The sequence below is a fragment of the Pipistrellus kuhlii genome, unplaced genomic scaffold, assembly GCF_014108245.1.
Source record: "Pipistrellus kuhlii isolate mPipKuh1 unplaced genomic scaffold, mPipKuh1.p scaffold_m20_p_6, whole genome shotgun sequence".
In the NCBI taxonomy this organism is placed as follows: Eukaryota; Metazoa; Chordata; class Mammalia; order Chiroptera; family Vespertilionidae; genus Pipistrellus; species Pipistrellus kuhlii.
In genome coordinates this window covers 47405249-47429669 of record NW_023425562.1, presented here as the reverse complement: position 1 = coordinate 47429669, position 24421 = coordinate 47405249, and the positions used below count along the sequence as shown (strand labels likewise).

Sequence of the window (24421 nt, the reverse complement as noted above, 5' to 3'; positions counted from 1 at the left end):
AAATATGAAAGCTGACCCAACCTATGACATGAGGTGATAGACTCAGAAGAAATGTTTAAAATATTTCAGTAGACACATTGTTCAACACTTAAAGATCAATTTAAAACTCATTCTCATCTTGTAGTAGATATCACAGATATATAGACTTAGAGCTAAACCATTTTAGCCACAAACACTAATATATCTGATTTAGCTCCCAAAACCTTTTGTGACCTAATCAGCAAACAAAGCCTATTGGGAACTAAGATGGAGATTCAGTTGGAGATATTTTTTTCAGAAATAGAACATACTGAAACTAACAAAGTGTAAAAAATAGCAAAGAAGAATGATTGAGTGGCTTAAAGGAAAGAAAAAGCAAAGTTAAATAGAAAATCAGAAACTGAAACAGCCGCATAGATTTGTTTCATCCTGTTGAAAGCATTACATCCTTCAAAATGGGACATATACAAGAAAGCTTTCTGCCTTATATATATCAAGACCAGAATGACTAAGAACCTTCTTAGGAGACAAAATTACAGGGAATATGAAAATTTCTAAGAGGAAATGGCCTAAAATGGTCTTTCCTATAGGTAGCAGAGAGTTTTCAGATGGGAGACGTCCCCCACACCTGGAAATTCCAGAGACCAGGAAGTGATCCACTGGTGCCAGAGTATACTACCAGCCTGTCCATTCTCCCTCTTTGGTCCATCCCTAGCCAAGGGAAGGAGTTTTCCACGTGACAGTTCAGGCAAACACTAGAGCAGGGAGAAGGGATGATGGAAGAGGTTAAGTTCAAGGAGTTTGAGGTATAAAAGAAGGAGGGTTGGGGTGATCAGGATACTATCTAAAGAAGAGAATCATGAACTACCAACCAGGAACAAGGAACCAGAGAACTTTGTCATTCTCTTTAACTTTTGTAATTTTCTATGTTCCTTGTGATCAATGCCTGGATTGTTTCTTTGTTGTGGGTAGAGTTAACTTTTTGACAGCCCTTTAAGTGATCCCAACATGGTGCTTCAGGGAAGTCATTCTGCTTCAGGGAAGTCCTCCTCATTTGCTTCCCTTCTGACTGCAATGACCTTCCTCACATATTAACTCCCTAAAGTACCCCTCTCACTCAGCCCCATCTCCATGTCCTCCTACTCCTGCATGGATTCATTCAGTAACACCAACTCCAGGTTTCACCTTGTTTTGTAGCCTTTGAGATGCACAAGCTGTAATCACCTCAAGTGTCTGAAGGTGTCCCCAACCAAGAGTCAGGCCCTTGGGACATGAGTGAGCAAGCCCACAGCACACCAAAACCCAGCCTATGTAAGGAGAGAATTATCAGAATAACCCCAGGAGCTGGGAATTAGGAGTATGACCTCCTCTGCTGCCAGTTTGTAGACACATAAGAAGCTCAAGGGATAAAATAGGTGGCAGCATTGTGATGAATAAAGAAAAACAAACTTAGTCCCTTTGGAAAGGGAGAAAGTGGCTATGGAAAGACAGGCTGGAAGCTGGGGTGGGCAGATTCCAGACAGCCACATAGAAAAATGGTATCTTCAACCCCTATTTCATAGCAGCACAATTCACAATAGCTAAGGCTTGGAAACAGCCTAAGTGCCCATCAGCAGATGAGTGGATAAAACAACTATGGTACTTTTACACAATGAAATACTATGAGGCAATAAAAAAGGAAAAACTCTTAGCCATTTGCAACGGCATGGGTGGATCTGGAGAATATTATGCTGAGTTAAATAAGCCAGTCAGAGAAAGATAAGTACCACATGAACTAATGAACCAAAAAAATTGATGATCAAAAATAGACCCAGAGTCATGGAAGCATGAACTGTTGAATCTCAGAGGGAAGACAGGGGAGGGAGGGCAGGAAGAGTTAATCAGTGAATTTGTATGCATATATGCATAACCTGTGGACAAAGACAATGGAGTGTTGAGGGCCTGTGTGTCTAGGGGAGGACAGAAGCTGGCTGGAATAAGTTAATGGGGGATAAAAGGAGGACCTATGGAATACTTTCAACAATAAAGATTTAAAGCAACAACAACAACAACAAACAGAAAGAAAAATGGCATCTTTAGAAACCTATTCATGATTTTGCATTCCCAATGGCGCTCTAGTGAACCTAACCAACTTCTGTTGGTAAACCACTGAACTTTGGGGGGGTTTATTTATTACCAAAACATAACTTCACTTTAGTCTGTCTAAAAATGTTTTTATTTTATCTTCATTTTTAAAAGGATATTGTCACTTTATAAAGGATTTTAGATAGACAATTTTTGTTTTATCTTTCAGTACTTTAAGTTTATTCTTTCATCATTGTCTGTAATTCACATTTCTGGAGAAGTCAGTTTATTTTTTTATTCCCCTCCTCCATATGCAATATGTTCTTTTTATTCTGACTGCTTTTAGAATTATTTTCTTTATCTTTGGATCCAAGTAGCTTGCTTAATTTGTGCCTAGAGGTGTTTCCTTTTAATTGTAGTTCTTGGAGGTTCTGAGATCTGTCAGTGAATGTCTTTTATCAATTTTGGAAAAATTTTGGTCTTCTTCAAATATTTCAGCGATCCCATTCTCTCTCTCCTCTTTTTCTGCTAATTCAATTACACATGTCATATAGCATTTTTTTTTGTTTTGCACTGACCTGAAATCTTTATTTTATTTTTATAATTCTTTATTGTTGAAAGTATTACATACATCCCCGTTTTTTCCCCCATTGACCCCTTCAGCCCGCCCAAGTCACAGGTCATCACTGCCCCATTGTCTATGTCCATGGGCCATGCATAGATGCATATAAGGTCCTTGGTTGATTACCTCCCACCACACCACCCTCCTCTGCCTTCCCTCCAAGATTCTGCAATCTGTGAATCTTATTTTCTATATGTGTTTAAGCCACTCAGAGGTACTGCTAGGGCAGCTCTAGGAAACTCAGAATGTACTCCCTCCACGTACTCAGTGAAGTCCATTATAAAGCTTAGGGTGGGTCGGACCTGATCTGTAGCTGGGGCTTCTTAAGATATTAATTCGTCATGCCAACTCACATGTGGCCACTAAAAGTTCATTTAGGGCAAAAGATTTTTACAGACATCTCATTAAAGAAGATACACAGATGGCAAATAAGCACATGAAAAAAATGTTCAACACAATTAGCCATTAGGGAAATACAAATTAAAACACAAAATGCCTTTATATACTCATTTACATGCTAAAATTAAAAAAGACTACCAAGTGTTGGTGAAGACATACATGGAAAAATTGATATTCTCATACACTGCTGGCAAGAATATAAAATAGTACAAACCACTTTGGAAAACAGTGTGTCAGTCTCTTAAAAACTTAAACATATATCTGCTCTATGATCCAGCCATCCCACTCCTTGGTATTTACCCAAGAAAAGAAAGCATATGTCCATACAAAAACTTGTGTACAAACACTCATACAGCAGCTCCATTTGTAGCAGCCAAAACTGGAAACAACCAAACGTCCACCAGCAGAAAAGTGAATTTTTTTAAATATGGTATAGCTATACAATGGAATACTATACTACTCCTTAGTAAGAAGAAATGAATTGGTATACTCAACAGTACTGGTGAATTTTTTTTTTAAATATATTTTATTGATTTTTTACAGAGAGGAAGGGAGAGAGGGATAGAGAGCTAGAAACGTCGATGAGAGAGAAACATCGACCAGCTGCCTCTTGCACACCCCCTACCGGGGATGTGCCTGCAACCAACGTACATGCCCTTGACCGAAATTGAACCTGGGACCTTTCAGTCCGCAGGCCGATGCTCTACCACTGAGCCAAACCGGTTTCGGCAGTACCGGTGAATCTTAAAGTAATTATGCTAAGTGAAAGAAGCCATGCCTAAAAGATTTCATGTTACATGACTGTGTTCAGTTCATATAAAATTCTTGAAAATACAAACAAATTTATAGTGACAAAAAGCAGATAATTGGTTGCCTGGGGGTGTGGGTAGGGTGAGGGGAGAAGATAAGAAGGAAGAATTATAAATGGGACACAAAGAAATTTTTGGCGGTATTATGTTCATTGTTTAGTGTGATAGTTTCATGGGTGTATAATGATGTCAAAATGTCAAATTTTACACTTTATTTTGTTATTGTTTTAATTTTACACTTTAAATATTTGAAATTTGTTGTATATCAATTGTAGATCAATTGAAACTCAGCTGGCTTCTTACCCCTGCTTCTGGCATATTTCTCCCCCTCCCACTGCCCTGCTCCTTCCTTCTAGAAATAGCTTATCACTTTTGGGTTGTGCTTCCTTTTTTTTTCCTATCCTTGTCTCTCTGAGGATTATTTTTAATTCTGGAAAATTTACTTAAGATTTACTATTTTATTCATTTTAAAGTGTACATTTCAATGGCATTAAGCACCTCCACATTATTGTGCAACCATCATCACCAACCATCTCCAAACTTTTTCATATTCCCAAATTGAAACTCTACACCCATTAAACAACAACTCCCAGACCTAACAAACAGCATTCTTCTTTCTCTCTAACAATTTGACCACTTCATCTCATGTAAGAAGAATTATTTATGTATGTCCTTTTATGACTAGCTTGTTTCACTTAGTATATTCTCAAGATTCATCCATGTTGTACAGCATTTCAGAATGTCCTTATTTTTTAAGACGGAATGATATTCCATTGTATAGCACCTTTTGTTTATCTATTCATTCATCCATAGTCACTTGGGTTGTTACTGTGTCTGATGAGTCTTTAAAGTTATGATTCTGTGGCTATTTGGTTTATTCTCTTTTATAGGATGAAGGCAGTGGTCTCTTGTAACTTCCTATTCCCAAACTAGAATTAGAAGTCCTCTATGTATTAAGTTATAGTCTCACTTTTTATCTGATCCTTAAGGGAAGGATATCCATATTCTATCAAACAAAGGATAATAAATCATTTTTTAAAAAACCATATATAATAAAGCCTCAAATATGTAAAGGTATTTATGTTTTTCAACATCTGAGATGAGAAAACTGTGGCATAAACAGACACACAGTTACAACTGGGCAGATACTAGAATTCACATGTCTTGATTCTTAGACTGGTTATTTCCCTGATACACAGTCTTGTTTCTATAGCACTAGAGTGAAAATAACATCACATTAAGAGATATAACATCATAAATTAGTCAATTTTCCCAAAAATTAATAAATAAATTTAATGTAATTTTAACCAGATTTTGGAAATAGATGACAGAGAGCAAGCAAAGAACAACTTAACTTGACAAAATGACTATTAAATTTAGCTTACAGAAAAGCTATGCAAAAATAACCAAAAAAATATTGAAAAACAATTAGTAATGAGTGACTAGCCTTGGCAGATATTAAACATATAAAAAAAGCTACTATAATTAAAAGTGTATTATTAGTGATGAGTAGACGGAAAAATCAATATATTCTATTCTAGGACAAAAATTCTAAAAGCAGATCCAAGAATTCATACAATATATGATTATAATGACTCTTTAAATCAGTGATTAAATAAACAGTATTGAAAATGGCCATTTATCTCAAATATTTAGAATGCATAATAAGAAATTTAAAGATACAGTTATCCAGATTCCTATATATGAGGAGAGGTGGAGGTGGTGGTGGTTTTTAGCAAAATCTTTCATGTACTCTTTACATTATAGTTATTTTTTTATTTCATTTACCAGGTCACTCAATATTTGGGATAACTAACCACCTTGCAAATAGCCACTTACCCAAAACAAATATCTTTTACTGGCAAATTTTAAATAATTACGATTTCTTTCATATTTCTCCAGTGGAGAAGCCTGGGAATCATTCTTCAGATAGTTCCAAGGTTGCAGTATAATTTACAAATATTAAAAGAACATGACTTAATCCTTTCTATGGGCCAAGCAATGTGCTAAGTGCCGAGGATACGAAAGAGAATAAAGTTTAGTCCTACCTTAAAAAATGCTGTTTAACCTAATATAGGGTGTCCCAAAAAATGTATACACACTTTAACAGCTGATAACTCACTTAATTTTCACTCTTTTTTGGATTAAGCTGATTTGTAATAATGGGTGAAGCCAGAATAACCTTTGAATGAAGAAAATTTATCCTAAAGTCTTTTTTATGGGGACACATAAAAGATAAAGTTTATGGCACAAAACTGGCAACGGTTGACGATTTGAGGGCACACAAATACTGAACAAAATGATTCTTTTAAAAATATATATTTTTTTATTTATTTCAGAGAGGAAGGGAGAGAGAGAGAGATAGAAACATCAATGATGAGAGTATCATTGATTGGCTGCCTCCTGCACCCCCCTTACTGGGGATTGAGCCCACAACCTGGGCATGTGCCCTTGACCAGAATCGAACCCAGGACCCTCCAGTTCCCAGATCAATGCTCTATCCACTGAGCCAAATCAGTTAGGGCAACAAAATGATTCTTAATGTTTGTGATTCCAATGCTTCACATTATCAGCAGTGTCTGGGCCATCTCATTAACATTTGTTAAGTGAAAACCACCAAGAACAGTTTTCAGTTTGAAAACAGACATTGATAAAAGAAATTATTCATTTCTGTAGATTCTTTTAACTAGTTAAAATAAACCTATGCTAATAAACACTGACTTTATAATCATTAAAAAAATACATACATTTTTCTGGGACACCGGGTAGTAAGTCAACAGACATCTGCAGTATATGTTATTTCTTTGCTTATTGTTTGGTTATGATTTGGATTTAATAATAGGATGGTGGTAAAAATAAGAAATACCAGGTCAAAATATGAAATACCAGGGAAATTATTCAGTATAGATCTCTGCAGAGATTAAGCCAGATTGTTAGATTCCAACAGCCGAATGGGAGGATGCTCACTCCAGCAGATTTGTTGAACAAGATGGATCTGCGAGGTTCTTCCCTTCATACCACAAAGCAGTCACAGCTGGATGCTTTATCATTGCCCTACCCTCTCCCCGAAACAAATCTGACAAGCTGATCGCATTAGGCCGTGACTTACAAAATATGGCATAATTGAAGACTGTAATCATCATCATGATAGCTGACTTGATAAGAGAGGTCAAATCCCATTTTTATATCCAGAATTTCTAAAATATTGTTTCGTCAAAAAAATCAATTTCTCATTTTTCTAGTGTTAACTTGAAAAGGGTATAATTGAACAAGCCTAAATCCCTTACATCACCCAGGACTGTGTGAAAGGCTCAGACCCAACCAGCCACTTGAGTTAGGGCCAGGCAGACAGCAGTTGTCCTCAGCATCTAACACCAGCGGGCCTGAACAGCTTCTAAGCAAGAACACGTTTTACATCCTTTGGTTAAGACTGTGGGGAAAACAGGCTCATGGAATATAGACGCTCAGCTGGCTCGTTTGGGTTTTGTGGTCCAATTTGTGGATGAGATATTTATAAAATCCGGTGATTACAATGCCATCTCATTAACATTCCTTAAGTGAAAACCACAAAGTGCAGAATGGGAACTCCAATCTGAGGGGAGATGGAGGAAGGAAATGAACAGGGAGATGGGTTTTTCTACCTCAGCACAGGCCAAAGGAGAGGCTCAGAGGGAGAGGACCCCTCTCCACTTCCTTTAAATCAGACTTTCTCCTTGCCAAAGGAAAAAAGGAGCAGAGAAAGGAGAATAGCTTTTCCATTTTTCAGTTGTGTTTGATCCCTAAGCAAACCAAGTCCAAAGTAAGCCCAAGTTGATTTTCCCATGAATTAGAATTCTTCAGGTTTTTTTTAATTCTCCACAAAACATTGTACAATGTTTTTTAGTCAAGGAGACACCTCCTCTATGATGTCAGCCTATATTAAACTTATTCCACAAGGTGTTTGCATGAGCAGTGAGGCTGTGTGAACCAGACTGAATTCACAGTGTTTTCAGCAGAAAGTCACTGCTGTACCTTGTGACGGATTTCTGCCCCTGTCCCTGTGAGGAAGGCAGTGGGGCTTCATGGAGAGAACCAAGGCTATGCAGTCAGAAAAGCTTGGACCCTAGTTCCTGCTCTGGCATACCAGTCACAGAGTCTCTGATACCCTCCACTTTCCAAGGATGTTACAGTGAGGGTGATGGAGTGGGGGTTACATGAATTAAATAACTGACTAACGAGTAAACATTCAATAAGTGGAAGCTACAATTAATATGGTTGTACTGATATCACTGACTTGTCTCCCTTATTCAAACTCAAACTTGCAGGTGGCTTAGATAGTGCATTCCATGCAGAACCAGCAATAGGATTATCCATTCAGTGGACAATCAAGTAATGATCCTGTGCCCTGAGGGAGAGCGTTTGAAAGTTGGACTCAATCGTCAATGATTAATCAAATTTAGTGATTATGGCTACGGTGTGTGCAGCGACTTTACTTGAGGACTCTGCAAAAATTTCAGAAGTCAATTTCTTTGTCAATTACAGAATGATCTAGATCTCTAGCATTCTTCCACCCTAACATCTTATCCCACTGAAGTCCTCAACACACGCGCACACTCACACACACACTCACACACCAAGGATTATTTCTATGGTGCTTAGAGTCACCGACCATAGAGCCAGAAACTCCAAATGAGGGTGCAGAGGCAGAGGCTCTGTCACACACACACAGTCAACAGAAAGTGGCGGTCCTCACGTGTACCTATTGCCCACATTCATGTGTTTTGGGAGGAGTGACAGAGGACCTTCCGTTAGAAGGCACAGCTTGTGACTTTCATTTAACTCAGCCTTTTGTGCTTTGGGCTGCAGAGCAGAGCTGCATGCATAATTAACCCTCTGCAGGCTGAGAAACAGAAGCAAGAGATTGCAGGAGCTGCACCTGGTGGAGGTAGAGGACTGAATCTATTCTCTGGGAGGGCCAAACACAGAACTAAGGGGTGGAAGTCACAAGTCAGAGGCTTTCCTAACCCTGAGAGCCTGAAAGCAATGGAATGGGCTTCCCCAAGAAGTGATGAGATTTTCAAGATGATGTCATATCTTGCATTGGGAGGAAGGAGGAGTGGCCAGCCTCTGGGGTTCTGCACGGCTCAGATGCTGGGGTCAGTCTTCAGGAAGCAGGCATCACAGACAGGGTAGGTGATGATGTGAAGGAAGCATCACTGACACAGTGGTGTTGGAGCCTTTAGGCTTTATAGCTCTGCTTCTCTACCTCCCAGTTTATGATGAACAGGACTGATTATTATATGCAGAGCCACATTTTCTTAAAGGACTCAGAAAACAAAATCCCCAATCTATTCATTAAATTCTTCAAGGGAAGAAATCTAAAGAAGAGAATGTTGCTTTAATTCTTCAGCATTTGAATCTTAAGTCTCGGTACACCAACTGGAATATCCTGAAATCCCCTGTTCTAGCTCCCAAATACACATTCTCTTTGTACCTACGTTTTCCTCTCAATTCTACATCATCCAGCATAAGCAGAATAAGCAGCAGATGGCCTAGGATGATTTAAAAGACATTTAAATTCCCTCACATCCTAAATCCAGTTCTTCTTCTTAACTGCAACCGGCTCTGAAATAGCTGCTATTGGAAATAAACCTTTGCATTAAAGCAATTATTCCAGAAGGATCTTGGGAACTGCATAATGAGCATCATAAACATTGAGACACGTGTTGTTTTACCAACTTCCTGCAAAGATCCTAACACAATGTCAGAAAATTCACATGCTGGTATCACAGTGCACTGTCCATGAGAAAGGGTTAAAAAGACTAGGTCATTAAGGTATGGAAGTCATTTAGCATTGGGAGCCTGTTTCCTAATCTGTTCTAAAAGCTGGTTCTGACTCCCCTCAGAATTGCCAGGAGGGCCTTCTCTGTAAAAATAATAATATCTCCCGCACTGTAGTTCTTAAGAAAGATTAAATGAGATAATGTATTTTGATATCTGACACATATTAAACACTCCATATATGGCTAGTATCAAACAGAAAGATGCTTGCAAAACTAGTTTAAAAACTAGCATGAATATATTTAATTTGTAATATTTTACATTTTTTCAATGTTTAGCCTTGCCCCTTAACAAGAAGCAACCGGTGCAGTGTTTTGCACTTGTTAAAATCTTTTCCCTGACTTGCAAGGAATCAGTGAGTAATATCATGCCTTGGCATTCTGCAAATACAAGCAAGTGCAAATGCTTCTGCAATACTCCGTGAAAGAAAAAAGATTTTTTTCCCAGCAAATTGGAAAGGGGAAGGGCAACCACCACTGAAATGTCACCCAATGATTTCAAACATATTTCTATCTGTCTGAATGTATTCCAATCAAGGTACTTCTAGTCGTCTGCTATTTCAGGGTGCTGATGTGTGTGCACCCATTTCCCTCTATATTTTATTAAATGAGGAATCAAGGATTACATCTATCCTATGCTCAAAATTTTTAATGGAACCAAAATCCTCTGAGGATTATCTAAATCCAGGTAATTTTCTTAAGTGGGACCTGAATGTAGCCAAATAGCTGAAGGGTTAGAAACCTGTCTATCTATCTCTTTAAAGTGATTTCATGCATTTGGACCCCTGGGTCACTGAAACACTTCAATGGTGACATACAGATTATGAGGAAGCACACTGATCAGAATTCAAAACACACCCAAACAAGGGCCAGATCGGGATGATTTGGAAAAGCTCCATCAGTCCAATCCATCCCATTTGATCCCATCTTTACACAGCCCTAAACTATGTATTCCCTTCCTATGAGCAGGTTAACTTTTTCCTTTACTCTCATCTCCCTTTTATCTATGTTAGTACTCTCACTCTATGAATCACTCAAACAGCTTTCTTTTACAGAACCACCTCAAATCTCACTTCCTACTTATGCCTTCTTAATACACATTAATTTCTAGAACCAATCCCCCTTTGCAAAATGTGGAATTTACCCCCCTACTACCATTCCCCCCCTCCATGTGAATGATCAATTAACAGGCAATGTCAGGAATTTTGTTCAACATTGGTCCTCTCCACAGGACAAAGCCCAAGGCATGAGCAGAGCAGCCACCTGCTATCATAAGCAACAGCTATAATAACTACATAAAAACTAGAGGCCCAGTGCATGAATTCATGCACCAGTGGGGTCCCTTGGCCTGGTCTATGGGATAGGGCTGAAACCGGCTCTCCCACATCATCCTGGATTGCAAGAGGGTGCAGGCCAGGCCAAGGGACCCCACCAGTGCAACAATTGGGGCCAGCAAGGGAGGAACCCTGGAGGGCTACAGGAGTGTCCAGCCCATCTCATTCAGTCCCGATTGGCCAGACCCCAGGAGCAAGCTAAACTATAGGTTGGAGCGTCTGCTCCATGGTGGTCAGTGCATGTCATAGCAGGAGGTTGAGCGGCCTTAGCATATCATTAGCATATTATGCTTTGATTAGTTGAATGGCCAACTTAACAACCAGACACTTAGCATATTAGGCTTTTATTATATAGGACTAGTGGCCTGGTGCATAAAATTCGTGCATGGAGGGGTTCCCTTAGCCCAGCCTGCACCCTCTCCAATCGGGGACCCTTTGGGGCATGTCTGACTGCCAGTTTAGACCCAATTCCTGTGGGGATTGGCAGTCAGACATCCCTCTCACAATCTGAGACTGCTGGTTCCTAACCATTCACCTGCCTGATCACCCCTAACTGCCTCTGCCTCAGCCCTCACCACCATAGCTTTGTCTGGAAGGAAGTTGGACGTCTGGAAGATGGCTGATTGAACTGGTCTAATTAGCATATTACCCTTTTATTAGTATAGATAGATTATATGGGATAGGATTGCTTAAATGGGGGAGGGGAGCCTTTTTCAGCAGAAGGAGATGCCCTTGGCAGACAAAAATCCCTATATCTGGACTGATAGCCAGCCCTATGCACTATACTGCCAAACTAGTCATTTAAAAAATTGAACCACTATCTTACTCCTCACACCAAACAACTGTTGCCCTTAAAACCCCTCCTCAACCCCCACCTTAGGTTCTACCTTCTCGGTTCACCAGATTAGGTTCTGATTGGTCAGTTTCTATGCCAGCTAAAGTCAAAAGCTCCACCTCCTAGTTAGCCATTGGATCCTCACAGTTCAACCAGATTTTGTTCCCCCCATCTGTGTCCACTGGCTATGTTCATATGTATGCATATGAGTCCTTTGGTTGATCTCTTATCCCCCTAATGCCCCCCCCCCTTTCCCTCATAGGTTGGAAGTCTGTTCAATGCTTCTATGTCTCTGGTTCTATTTTTGTTCATCAGTTTATATTGTTCATTATATTCCACAATTGAGTGAGATCATGTGATGTTTATTTTTCTCTGACTGGCTTATTTTGCTTAGCATATTGCTCTCCAGTCCCATCTATGCTGTTGCAAATGGTAAGGATTCCTTCTTTTTCACAGCAACATGGTATTCCATGTCTAGATGTACCAGAATTTTCTAATCCACTCATCTGCTGATGGGCACTTAGGCTGTTTCCAAATCTTAGCTATTGTAAATTGTGCTGCTAATAACACAAGGATGCATATGTCCTTTCTGATTGGTGTTTCTGTTTTCTTGGCTCCAAATTCTTTGATGCTGCAATGTCCCCTCCTCTTTCAATCTGGATGAGCCTGTGAATAATTCTAGACATAGAATATGGTGGAAGTGACCCTATGAGAGTTCTAAGGTTAGGTCATAAAAGGCCATGCAGCTTCTTCCTGGTTCTCTTGGAATGTTCATCTTCACAGAGCACTAACTCTCAAAACCCAGTCATTTTGCTGTGAGACAACCAAGCCAACAGAAATAATATAAATGGCTGCTGTTTTAATCCACTTGAGGGAATATTTGTAAGTAATAAACAACTAGAACTGGTAATATATTTATTTTTTTATTATTTAGACCAAAAATTCTGTCTTTGATTCTTTTCTTTCTCTCACATTCCATACCCAAATTTCCTCAATTTGTCAGCTCCCCCGTCAGCTCCCCCTTCAAAATATTTCCAAAATCTGAACAACTCTCATCCATAAAATGAATGTCTTCTAAAGTTCTTAGTTTAAAACAACAGGAACTAACCCCCACTAACTTTTGCAGACAAATTTCATGAAAGGAAAGCAGATGGCTCACGGCATAGACCATAAGGGATGAGAATCACCTCCAGAAAATAGTCAGAAATCAACAAAGATTAAGCATGAGGAATTGCAACCAAAGATCCAGTCTGCTGAAGAACTACCACAGCTGGATACAGAATGCACCACCTCCACAGACTTGAATTCTAGGCTGCCCCAGGTGAGCCTAGAATTCAAGGCGAGCCTAGAATTCAAATTTTGTTCTTTGGTGTCTTATCCCCAGGCGAGCATGTCTCATTGGCTGAGCTTACTTGATGTTCCTGATTCCCAACTGCCAGCGAATGGAAAGACAAAGAGTTTGAGCTTTTGGACTTTCACAGTAGTAAGTGGAGACCCATATCCAATAAAAACTTATTTCACAGTGCATTCTCCAAACACAAAAACTGGGCACAAATTCTGAGCAGCCAAGTAAAAGTAAATGACTCTGATAAGGGTTGGGTAAAAAAAAAAAGATACATTTTATATGATAAACAACAGATTCTCAATATATGTTAATATGATGGAAAGATAACTAGACTCTGAATTAAAACCTTAGATTCAAGTCCTATGCTACCACTTACTGGATGTGTAACCTAAGCAAATCACTTCACTTTCCTGAGACTCCATTTTTTCATCATTAAAATGGGAACAATAATATCAGTCCTGCTTACCTTACAGGTTGTTTTCAGGGTGAAATGAGCATATTGAAATTAGTATCTTCATTTCCTTCAACTTGTAAATACTGTTGCTTCACTGAGAATCAGCATAGGTGTCCCATAAATTCTGCAGAGTGAGTAAAAGTTACAGAAATTATTTGTAAAATGAAAACCATTAATTACCTGATCTTACTAAGTACTCCACCTAGGCCAGAAAAGTGTGATACTGTCACCCAGAGCCAGCCTTAAGTAATATCAAATTATGCTTTGAGAGAAGATCCTTGACACTGATAATATTTGCCACTGACCTCTTCATAAAATATATATGGAATGGCAGAGCAACTTACTGCTTCAATATTTAGTATAAGTGTGGCTCATAGGGCAAATTCCTTCAGTGATAATTTTAAGGACTTGACAATAGTTCTTAAGAATCATTCTAGCATGGGGAAATAATGGACTTTATTACATAGATTTTTAGCCAATCAACTCAAGAAAAACAAAAATTATTTAATAATAGGACAACTAATAATAATAACCCCCTAACTAAATCCTTTGGAATTAGATAATTGAGAATCAAGAACTTTTCAGATATTTTGAAAGTTAGTGGTAAAAATCATAACCCCCAATAGGATCTCCACAGCTCCCTATAATCACATACAATAATATTTCTACGGAGGTATATATGAATATTAATTCTAACTGGAGTAAAGACTGAAATAGTGTCATATCAGTTCAATTAAGATTATTTCAACATGAGATTAAAAAAATTTTGGTCTTCAGGCTTTTTTTTAGATTTTACAAATGCACACAAGAAACAAAGTTGTATTTTTCAAAAGTAAAGGAATAGTGTCATAGTGCCTTGAGATACAAAATGCTCTACTGTGCACATTTAAAATTCTCACAAGCTTGAATATTAATGTATCTCTTAAAATCATCTATATGAAATCACTTTCATAGTATTATTTTTCAAATATGCAATTCAGAGAATTATAAAAATTCAAACAGAGAGATCATCTATTTCAACTGGTTGCCTAATTCAGCTGATCCCTACTACTAGCATCCTAGCTGGATAGTCACTCAACCTCTGCAGGATATTTCTCTGGGTGAAGAATTCACTCCTTCACGTGGAAACTTGCTATACTCTCGGACGACCTTAATTATTAGAATCAAAGTCAGCTCCTCTGTCACTTTTACCCTTTGGTCCTAACTCTGCCCTGGGGAGCAGGAAACACTACCCCCTCTGCCATGTGACAGTGAGGCAAATATTTAAAGTGGCAATCATGTACTGTATTATTTGCCTCTTCTCTAGGCTAAACATTTGCTCTAACTCTTCCACCTAAACCATGGTTTCCTCTTCCTTCACATCCTGAGGACTTTTGCTAATCTATAACTTATCTTATATTAAAATAAGGTAACTGGAGCCAGATAAATCTCCAGCCCAGAATACTGGGAACCTGTTACCTTCCTTGCAAGTTATATACCATATTTCTATTGATGCAGCATAAAATTACATTAGCTTTTTTTTTTACAGAATGATATTTTTGAACCATTTTGCATGTATATAAGATTTATATCCCCATCTTTTCACATGCATTATTGTCACAATCCAGAAACCTCCCTTGATTTATTTTATTTATTTTTTTTTAGCCTCAATAAAGGGCTTTTGTATTGGTCTTTGTTAAATTACATCATGTTGGTTTTCATTCCAACATTCATGTTTCATTTAGAATCTTTATTTCGCCTTTCAATATATTAGCTATGGCTACTTGCTCTGTGTCACCTACAAATTTGATGAGCAATCTTTCTAATCTTCAGTAAAGACTTTAATAAAAAAAATATATTGAACATGGTAGAATAAAGAGCCCTATGGCATGTCATTAGAGACTTCCCCTCCAGGATGGCATCATAACTATCTAAAGCAGCCAGGGAACCACATACACAAATAACAATACCAAGCATTAGATGGCATGTGCTAAATGAGCAGCAAGAAAAACAAACACTATACAGAGAAAAAAACAACCCAGAACCAACAGACAAGGCTCTCTGCTTTAGGAATTAATTTCAAATACAATTTTGGCTACAACAGGGCACTTTTAAAAATTGTCTTTTCCTTCCTGAAATGTGTATATACTATATATGTACTAGGGTTACAGCATAAAATCCATTTCCTACTATGGGTCTCACCCAGAAATTTTTTATACTGGGATATTAAAAGATGAGTAGGATTTGAAATGGTATAGAAAAGGAGAGAATAAGCCAAGCCAAAAAAAAAAAAAAATCTTACCATGCTTTGGATCAATAAACTCCTATAAATGTGACTCCTCCCACTGCTCATTTCATTCCCCTCCACCCTACCCCAACCCCTACTATTGTAAGCAACCCCAACATGCAGAAATCAATTTTTAAGTGTATATATATATATATATATATATATATATATATTTGCAATGATTGTTTGGTTTTCCAAGAAATTATTTCCTTTTAAAATAGGTTTAAAGCAGGCTCATTTACAAGGCAAGTGACCCTGGTTTAACACACAATCATTTTATTGAGACCCATTTTTTCAAAATACCAAGAATACAAAATATGCAGGATTTCTGCAATTTATTTATATTATGAAACAAACCTAATGTTAAACATGACCCTTGAAACTGTCCCCACATCTTTCCAGTTAGAACAGTTTGATGATATAGTAAATATCGCTATGATTCCACTTTGAAGAAACAAGATTTAAGTAGGGCTTTACCCCATCAAGTAAATATTTTTACTGAAAACTTAAAATCTTCTTCAAAGAAACATCTCAGTAAAAAAATGTACAGTAAATTCTCAGAAATGACATAACTCTAAAGCAATTCTGGTCTCACTGATCACTCATTTTCTACCCTCTGTCCCTTTCTTGGTCTGAAAATTAGTTACAGCTAGAAACCACAAACTCAGAATATAATTTAAAACTTGAAGCAACAAACCCATTCACTGAATCAGATCACTCAGAATTCGAAATTTTTAAAAATTCATTTTTAAAAGAGAATCCCAAAACCTTTTTGTTATATGAAGTTAATCATTACAAAAGTATCCCATCAGAAATAGCTTTTAAGGTTATAAACCTCATAACAACTTGGATTCAGATTTAGGATATCTAAAAAAGAGCCCTCAGGAAATTAACCCAATAATCATAAAGAGCCCATTTTGATAAAAGGGGAGCAGGCATGGAAAGGACTTTGGAGAGCATCTGCATGAGGAGGGCACTAGACAACAGGATTGCCTGGTCCACCTCCAGTTTCAGATCTTGTTTCCAGCACACACTTGACTTTGAGATTGCAGGTGATGGACTAGACACAGCACTCCCTAAATCAGTATGTCTAACTTCCCCTAACTAACTTCCAACCTTACCCAAAGGATAAGAATAGGGGGGAATAAGGGGAAATTTAGTCCATTACTTTGATTTGATTTTATTTTTAATATATTTTATTGATATTTTACAGAGAGGAAAGGAGAAAGATAGAGAGCTAGAAATGTCGATGACAGAGAAACATCAACCAGCTGCCTCTTGCACACCCCCTACTGGGGATGTGCCCGCAACCAATGTACATGCCCTTGCCCGGAATCGAACCTGGGACCTTTAAGTCCACAGACCGATGCTCTACCACTGAGCCAAACCGGTTTTGGCACTTTGAGATGAGATCTGAATAATTCTTGGCTGTGTTTTTTTCCCCCCCCTTCTTTAAACAAACAAACAAACAAACAAACAAAAAACAACAGTTATCCTCACTCCACTAATAAGTAAGATTCTTAAGAGCAGGGACCATATCTAATTTGTTCATTATTCTACCCCCAGCACCAAAGTAGTAACATATTTCAGGGTGCTGTTTGTTTGTTTGTTTGTTTGTTGGGGTTGCTGCCCACTATCCAAACAAACTTCTTATTTTAAATGATTCCCTAAAGTGTGCAGTAAAATCAGTGCCTCTCCTTCTCACCCTTGAATAACTAGGATCCTGGTATATGTCATACGAGAGGGCATCCCCCTGCCCCACTGGCCCTTGCAGAAAAATCATAAAAACACAGGGATAGCCTGTCTCTCTTGGCAGCAGCAACACAGACAACAGTGACCGCAGAGGCTTCCTAACCAGTCTATTGCATCCTGTGACCTTGACTTTGCTGCTGTTCCCATTGTCCCTTGATTTCTGCTTGCTTTCCAAGCTTGACTGTTGTATTCCTATTGCCTCTGTGAGCTACAAGGTTTCTTCCATGGAATTCTTTTCTACTTAAAGACAACTTCACTTACTTGGAAACCAGAAGTGAAAGAGGCACCTAGGATTTATTCAATAAATATTTCTTAAATGAAGAAACAAATTAATGAATCAATGAACCATCACCAACTTTCTGTATAACACTTGACAATTTCCAAGAACTTTCCCATATTCTGAGTATTGCACCTGGTTGCTGCCCCCACTACTGTTCTAATATTTAAGTTCCAATATTTAATATAAGAGCTGGGGAATAAAATTAAAATATGAAAATAAAAGAAAATAAAGGAAATTCCTTCTCAAAGCAAATTAGTCAAATAGCTCCAAAAAAAGAAGTCTATAAATAGGAACTAAAACTTCAGCTATGAACTAACTGACATTCACCAGGTCCTCTGTGGTTGAAAACAGTTCACCATCTGAGTCAATGAGGGAACAGCATCTGCAAGTGCAAAAATTATCTCTCTTCAAAACATAAAAATGTTTGCTTTAATTATATGAATCTATCTAACTTCTGGCTTGTACTTTTAAAATATGTTTTTATTGATTTCAGGAAGAGGGAGAGAGAGATTAAAAAAAAAATCCATTAGAGAGAAATATCAACCTGGCTGCCTCCTGCACGCCCCCTACCGGTGATCAAGCCCACAAACAACGGGGGCATGTGCCGGAATCCAGAACCTTGACCTCCAGGTGCATGGGACCAGAGGACCCACAACCAACTGTTTCTACTCAGCCCACATTTACTGGAGTAAAATCAACCATACCTCACTCCTTCCCCCTAAAAACACCGCTACTTGGATTAATACTAAAGAGTGGGGACGGGGGCAAATTAATACTAATTTACATCCAAATTAAATATCTGTAGTTTTGTGGCAGATGTACTAGTATACAGAGTACCATTTACAGGGTTTTCGGAAATCTTTCACAAGCCCAGATGGAAAAGTTTAAGGGCTTTCCACATATTCAAGCCATGTTTGAAACATGGTGGTTCAAAGCATAATGTTTCAAAATTGTCCTAAGAATTTCACTTTCTTTTTACCAATTTATGTCGATAAGGTAAAGAACTTCACATGGGCATCATATCTGGTTTATGGGAACACAAAGCCCCAAAGCCAGGTTTCCCCAGTCTGGTAGTTGGAAGACCACTACAAAATCTATTAAACCATCTCAGTAAGCGAGACAGCAAAGGCCATTTTGTGTTCAGTGACCTATGCACAGCCCCGTGGATTGTGATGAACCTCCGAGGTCCCTTTTTGACTCTATATCTGATCTCCAGGGAGCCAGCGCTCACCTCTTTCAGGATAAGGTCTAAAGAGCACATTTCACCAACAAAGGGAGATAGTAAATACTTCAAAGTAGTTTTAAGAAGAAAGAAAAATGAAACATTGGGGATGAGGCGCTTTAAACCTTTAATATTTTTGTTCTCCGTAGCCTATAAATGCCCTGTATAATTTGTGACGCCTATAAAACGTAGTATAAGAAAATAATTTCAAAATTGTAAGGAAAACGACGTGAATTTAATACGACCAAAGAAGAGAACATAAAATGTATATACCAAAGGACTACCCCTTGGCTTCCAGTGCTTTTCGGATATAGGCACACACACACACACACACACACACACACACACACACACACACACACACGGCTTTTCCTACACTATGTGGCCACATCAAATCCTTCTACAGTTTTGCATCCCTATGACCCTAATGGCTTCTTTAGCTTGTGTATTCGCCACACAACCGTGCCCGCTCCTTGTCCGGAAAGCCTTCCTCATCCAGGACCTGGGTCAGAGAAGAGCGAAATGGAACCCACCGCCCTGGGGCTCCCGGCTCCCGCCTCGAGGGCACCAGGAGCCGGCGGTGCGGAGGCTGGAACTCACCGATCTCTACCCGATGGGGCTCACCCTGCCCTCGGGGAGGGCGGCGGCGCCGGGGAGCCAGGGTCCGGGGCGCAGCGGGAGGCGCAGAGCGGCGAGGCCCTAGGAGCCTTCGTCCTTCGCCGCCGGGCGAGGAGCTCCCCGCGGCCTCGCCAGACCCCGCGCCCACGTGTGCGGGCCCGGAAGCGCCTTCCGTCTCCCCACACCCGGGCGCCAGGTGGGCAGGGGCGCCAGGCCGGGGCGCCCACAGGGGCATCGCCCTCCACCCTCCGGCCCTTCTCTTCACTCCCTCTTCGGCTCCTCCACCGGAGGCCTGAGCAGGCCGAGCGGGGAGCCCACCCAGCGCGGGGAGAGGAGTCGGGGTCGTGTGCTCTCGGCCGGGCTGGGGCCAGGGCAGGTCGCCCGGACCAGGGCACCGAGGGCCGGACAGACTTCCCCTTCTCCCCCGCGGCCTCCTCACCCCCTGCTCGCTCCCGGGATCGATCGCGGCCGCTGATTTTTTTCACAACCATTGCAGCTGTCTAATTCATCAGTGAATAATTAAATCAGAAACAAGGGGTATCTCCCTTCCAGATCCCATCAGATCGGGGCCTAGTTGGGGGAGCCAAGAGGGCAGACGGGAGCGGGCCTCGCCCCGGATCCGAGCCGGTGCGGAGGGGGAAGGCGAGCGGGGGCGCCGCTCCGGGTGCGGGAGGGGAGCGGGAGCGGGATTCACAGGGGCGCGGGGCGGCCTGCGGGGGGAGGTCCAGGGGGCCCTGGGCGCGCCGACGGGCGCGGCTGCCGGGCCAGCAGTTCCCCGCCAGTCCTGCTGGTACTCCAGGCAGCTCCGTCCCGGCCCCTCCGCGCCCCGCGGGGGACTGCGGTTTCGGTTCGGTTCGGTGCGGGCGGACACTGACTTGGCGAAGGGAGCGGAAGCCCACACTCGGGAGGCGATCTGCCTCTAAGGAAGATGGAGAGGAGCCGAGAGAAGCGCCTAGAAACCGCATTGATTTAGACATCAATCCCGACCGGCTCCCTCCGCCTCCGCCTCCCGCCTCCCGGGCCGCGGGGCCGCGCAGCCCCCTCCCAGATAGGCGGCCGGCGCGGGGCCGGGGCGCGGGGCCGGGGCTCTGGGCGCAAGGCTCGGCGGGGCAGGGAGAGCGCGGCCGGCCCGGGAGCCGCTCGCAGCCGCCCGCGCCCGCGGCCTCGACGCCAACAGGTCTCCCTCCCGAGACGCGAGCGCGGCGGGCACGGCTCTCGCAGCCCCGGCGGCGGGCACGGCTCTCGCACCCGGCTCTTTGGAAGCAGACAAACCACCTGTGCCCGCCTGCCCGGGGCTGACTCCGGGCCCTCGGGCACCGCGTCCCGCAGTGACCCAGCCGCCGCCGAACCTGCGATCAGTCAGAGTTGCTTTTTGTTACACGTTTGGAAACAATTTAAAAAAAAATTTAAATCCCCAAAAGTGACATCGAAGCAATTTCCCAAAGATAAAATATTCCTTCAATAATCTGAGCGTGGCCTTTTGATCGTTGTTATTTTGAAAGATCAGCTCCGACTCCCTTTGGTTGTGTCATGTTTGGGAGCTCAGACCAAGGAATCTAAAAATATAGATTGATTTTTTAAAAGAAATGGTCTGATTCGCATAAACATGTTAAATCCTCGGTTTTCTTCGTTTCAAATATAAATATTACATTTTGAAATCGGGAATGATACTTGTCAAGTTTAAAATCTAGCCAATTCTTTTTTAAATATACTGTATACTTTTTTTAATTCTATGGGAGCTAGACAATTGAAATTATACAAAAAGACTTTAATAATCTACCATTTTCGTGGAGAGAAGTCCTGGATGTTTGTATCAATACCTAAACAATACTGAATCGCAATCAAAAATAGTTATGTCCAGAGCAAATAAATAAGTAATCGTTTTTAAGGAGGTCATAAATAAAAGGCGATGCCCGTGCTTAGGGGTCTCGGAGCAACTTGAAAACGGCTCCACTTTCAGTTAAATTTGTCCTTTTTACTGCAACTTTTGCCTTCCCTTTGAAAGGACAACAAAAAGATTTCACGCACAACTTGACCTGAACAAAAGGACCGCAAGCCAGTTTATCTTTCGTGAGGTGACAACCGGGGAGAGGAAAACTTTATTTTAAGCACACTTGAGTTGTGTTTTCTGAAATCCACGGTCAAAAAGAAAGAAGGATGGCAGACCCACGCAGGCTACGGGGATGGGAACTGAATGTCCTGGGAAAGAAACTGGAAGCCCATTTGGAGCAAATCAAGTGTCACGATGTTTTGACGAAAAAGTCGAAAAAGTCGTTCTTGTGAGAGCTGTGCTGGTGGCTCCCCACTCCCACCCAGAAGAAATCCTCTGATCTTCACAGGTTCGAATACTCTCATTCCCCTTTACTTCTTTGAATTTGATTTTCCCCGGAAAGAGTGAAATTATGTCTCCCACCGCTTCCACAGTAATAGCAGCCACAGCCACGAAAACAGAACTGAAATGGGAAGGGGGGCAGATAAGGTTCTGTGATGGGCCCCAAATTCCGGGCCGAGGTAAAATCTAGCCCCCTGAGACAGTGACCAGCTGCCAGGATCAGAGGCCCCAACACCCACTTCTGCCCAAACTCCTCCCCCAAGGGGGCCAGGAAAGCCAGAGAGGGCAGGGATGCGTGCATTCATGAATGTATGTGTGCGCGTGTGCGTTTGCGTGTGTGTATGTCCCTGAGGATACAAAACTCCAACAGTTCCCTATCTATAGGAGTGGCGGGGAGGGCAATCAAGCTGGGTGACTGACCTAGTCCCTGGCTTTCTTCAAAACTAGGCAGGTGGAGAGGCCGGCAGAGTACCCCAGCAGTGCTCAGCGTTCTGGCTACCTCTCTGACTCGACCCCTGAACCAGGTGTCCACGCTCTTTGGGGTGGGGGTCTTCTCTTCCCTCCCCAAGACTGACCATTCCTGCCCGTGGACGACTGACTTGCCCCCAGCACAGCCACCACATTGGGGTCACCCCTGCTGCCCCACTCCCCACTTTCCAATCTAGGCACTGGGTTTGGGGCTCTAAGGGAAGGCTCTCCTGTACCTTCATCACCCCACCACCACCACCACCTAAGAGGCCAGCTGAGGGTGGGAAGAACACTAACAAACTCCAACTCTCCCCCCACTCTGGCGCAGATTGCTCTTTGTCAGCCAAAAAGTTAAGGGCAGTCAGTTCCTTGCCAGCTCTGCCAACCAACCTGGTATTTTCGGTTTTTAACAACGTTCACACGGAGGCAGGACTGCTTCCATCTCACCACCTGGACAACTTTTTTTTTTTTTTTTTTAACTTTCCTAGATCCAACCGAAATCTAAATGTGTCCATGAGTTTCTGAGCTGAGAGGCCAAAGGGAGTTCATGGAGCTTTGGTTTTAGTCTTCCTCACCCAGTGCTCAACTGGCCCCAGCTTCCAAGCAGAGGAACACGGAAGCTAATGGAGATATCAAACAGAGCCACCATTCCGAAGACGCCCTTTTTCCACCACCAGCACCCACCGTCCATCTGCAAATGTAATCACAGAGCCTTGTGGCGTCTTCATCACCAGGGGCTCCGGGGAAAAAAAAGGGAGAGAAAATTCTGTTCCGTTCAAAGGCACCCTCTATTATCATGTATAATTTGTATATAGCAACATAAGAATTTCTCCCTCCTCTTGGAATCCCCCCACCCTCACCCCGTACAATATTTAAACAGCATTTGTCATCCGATTCGTACAAACGCTTGAGGCCTTTCTGGAAACCTATTTCCATTCAAAGGCTAGAAAATTGCTCTCCTTCCTTTAAAAAGGGGGTGGGGGGTGAGCAGGCGCAGCAGCGGCAGCTAGGACGGACAACAACAACAAAAAAACTTTCTCCTGCATAATCCTGGCTCACAGAATGACAAAGAAAAGATATTGACTTACCCCGGAACGGATGATGTGTTTGATAAGGGGGGGACTTTTTTGAAGATTTCTGTTCGGGAGCTGCACAGACAGCTGCAATTCATGGGCGATGCTGATTGCCAGAAACGCTATAGATTGGCATGGGGTCTGCGGCTCACAGATCCTGATCAATACCCCTACACTCACACGCCAGATGGTTTGGGGAAGGACAAAAATAAAATAGTCCAAATCAGCCCACCATTATGTCTTTTTGTAGTGCTCCGATCAACCTAGCTATAGCACAAATGTGTTCTGCTCGACACAAAACCTTCACCAGCATTCTGAACATTTGGGTGGAAATCAGCAGCCCTCTTCTTCCCGAGGTTTGGGTTGTGGTTACTGTTGTTTGGTGAAAACAAAGCTGTTGGGCCCCTCATCCAGACTGGGTTTACTTGTGGGCTGTTTATTTTTGTGTGTGTGAATAATTTATAGGGTCTCTGTTTTAATTGAACTTCCACTGCTTTCTCCCTATCAGAGCCTAAAAATAATTTAATGTGAAAACACATATGAAAAGTATAAAAATTTCCAGTCTTCTGCAATGGCTAGCTCAAGTTGAGATTTTTGCCTTTTACAATACAAGAGGTTTTACATGTGTTTTCAAAGCTGCATTTTATGTAAAGGCTTCTTTGACCCATTTAAGTGTTTAATCTGAAAGAATATCAGACCTGTGGATGTGGCACACGGAGAAATGGAGATCCTGCCCCTGATAAAATGGCT

The 24421-nt window shown here is 41.4% G+C and overlaps 2 long non-coding RNA genes across 2 annotated transcripts in view; one reads left to right on the top strand and one right to left on the bottom strand.

Moving 5' to 3' along the window:
• Positions 1 to 13785, top strand: part of LOC123651489 — a 158337-nt gene extending 144552 nt beyond the window's left edge. The window contains exon 3 of the long non-coding RNA XR_006740248.1: positions 13680 to 13785. This is a non-coding gene — a long non-coding RNA (uncharacterized LOC123651489). The remainder of the gene's footprint in view (positions 1 to 13679) is intronic.
• Positions 1 to 24421, bottom strand: part of LOC123651488 — a 50976-nt gene that overhangs the window by 17917 nt on the left and 8638 nt on the right. The window contains exon 2 of the long non-coding RNA XR_006740247.1: positions 13673 to 13784. This is a non-coding gene — a long non-coding RNA (uncharacterized LOC123651488). The remainder of the gene's footprint in view (positions 1 to 13672; positions 13785 to 24421) is intronic.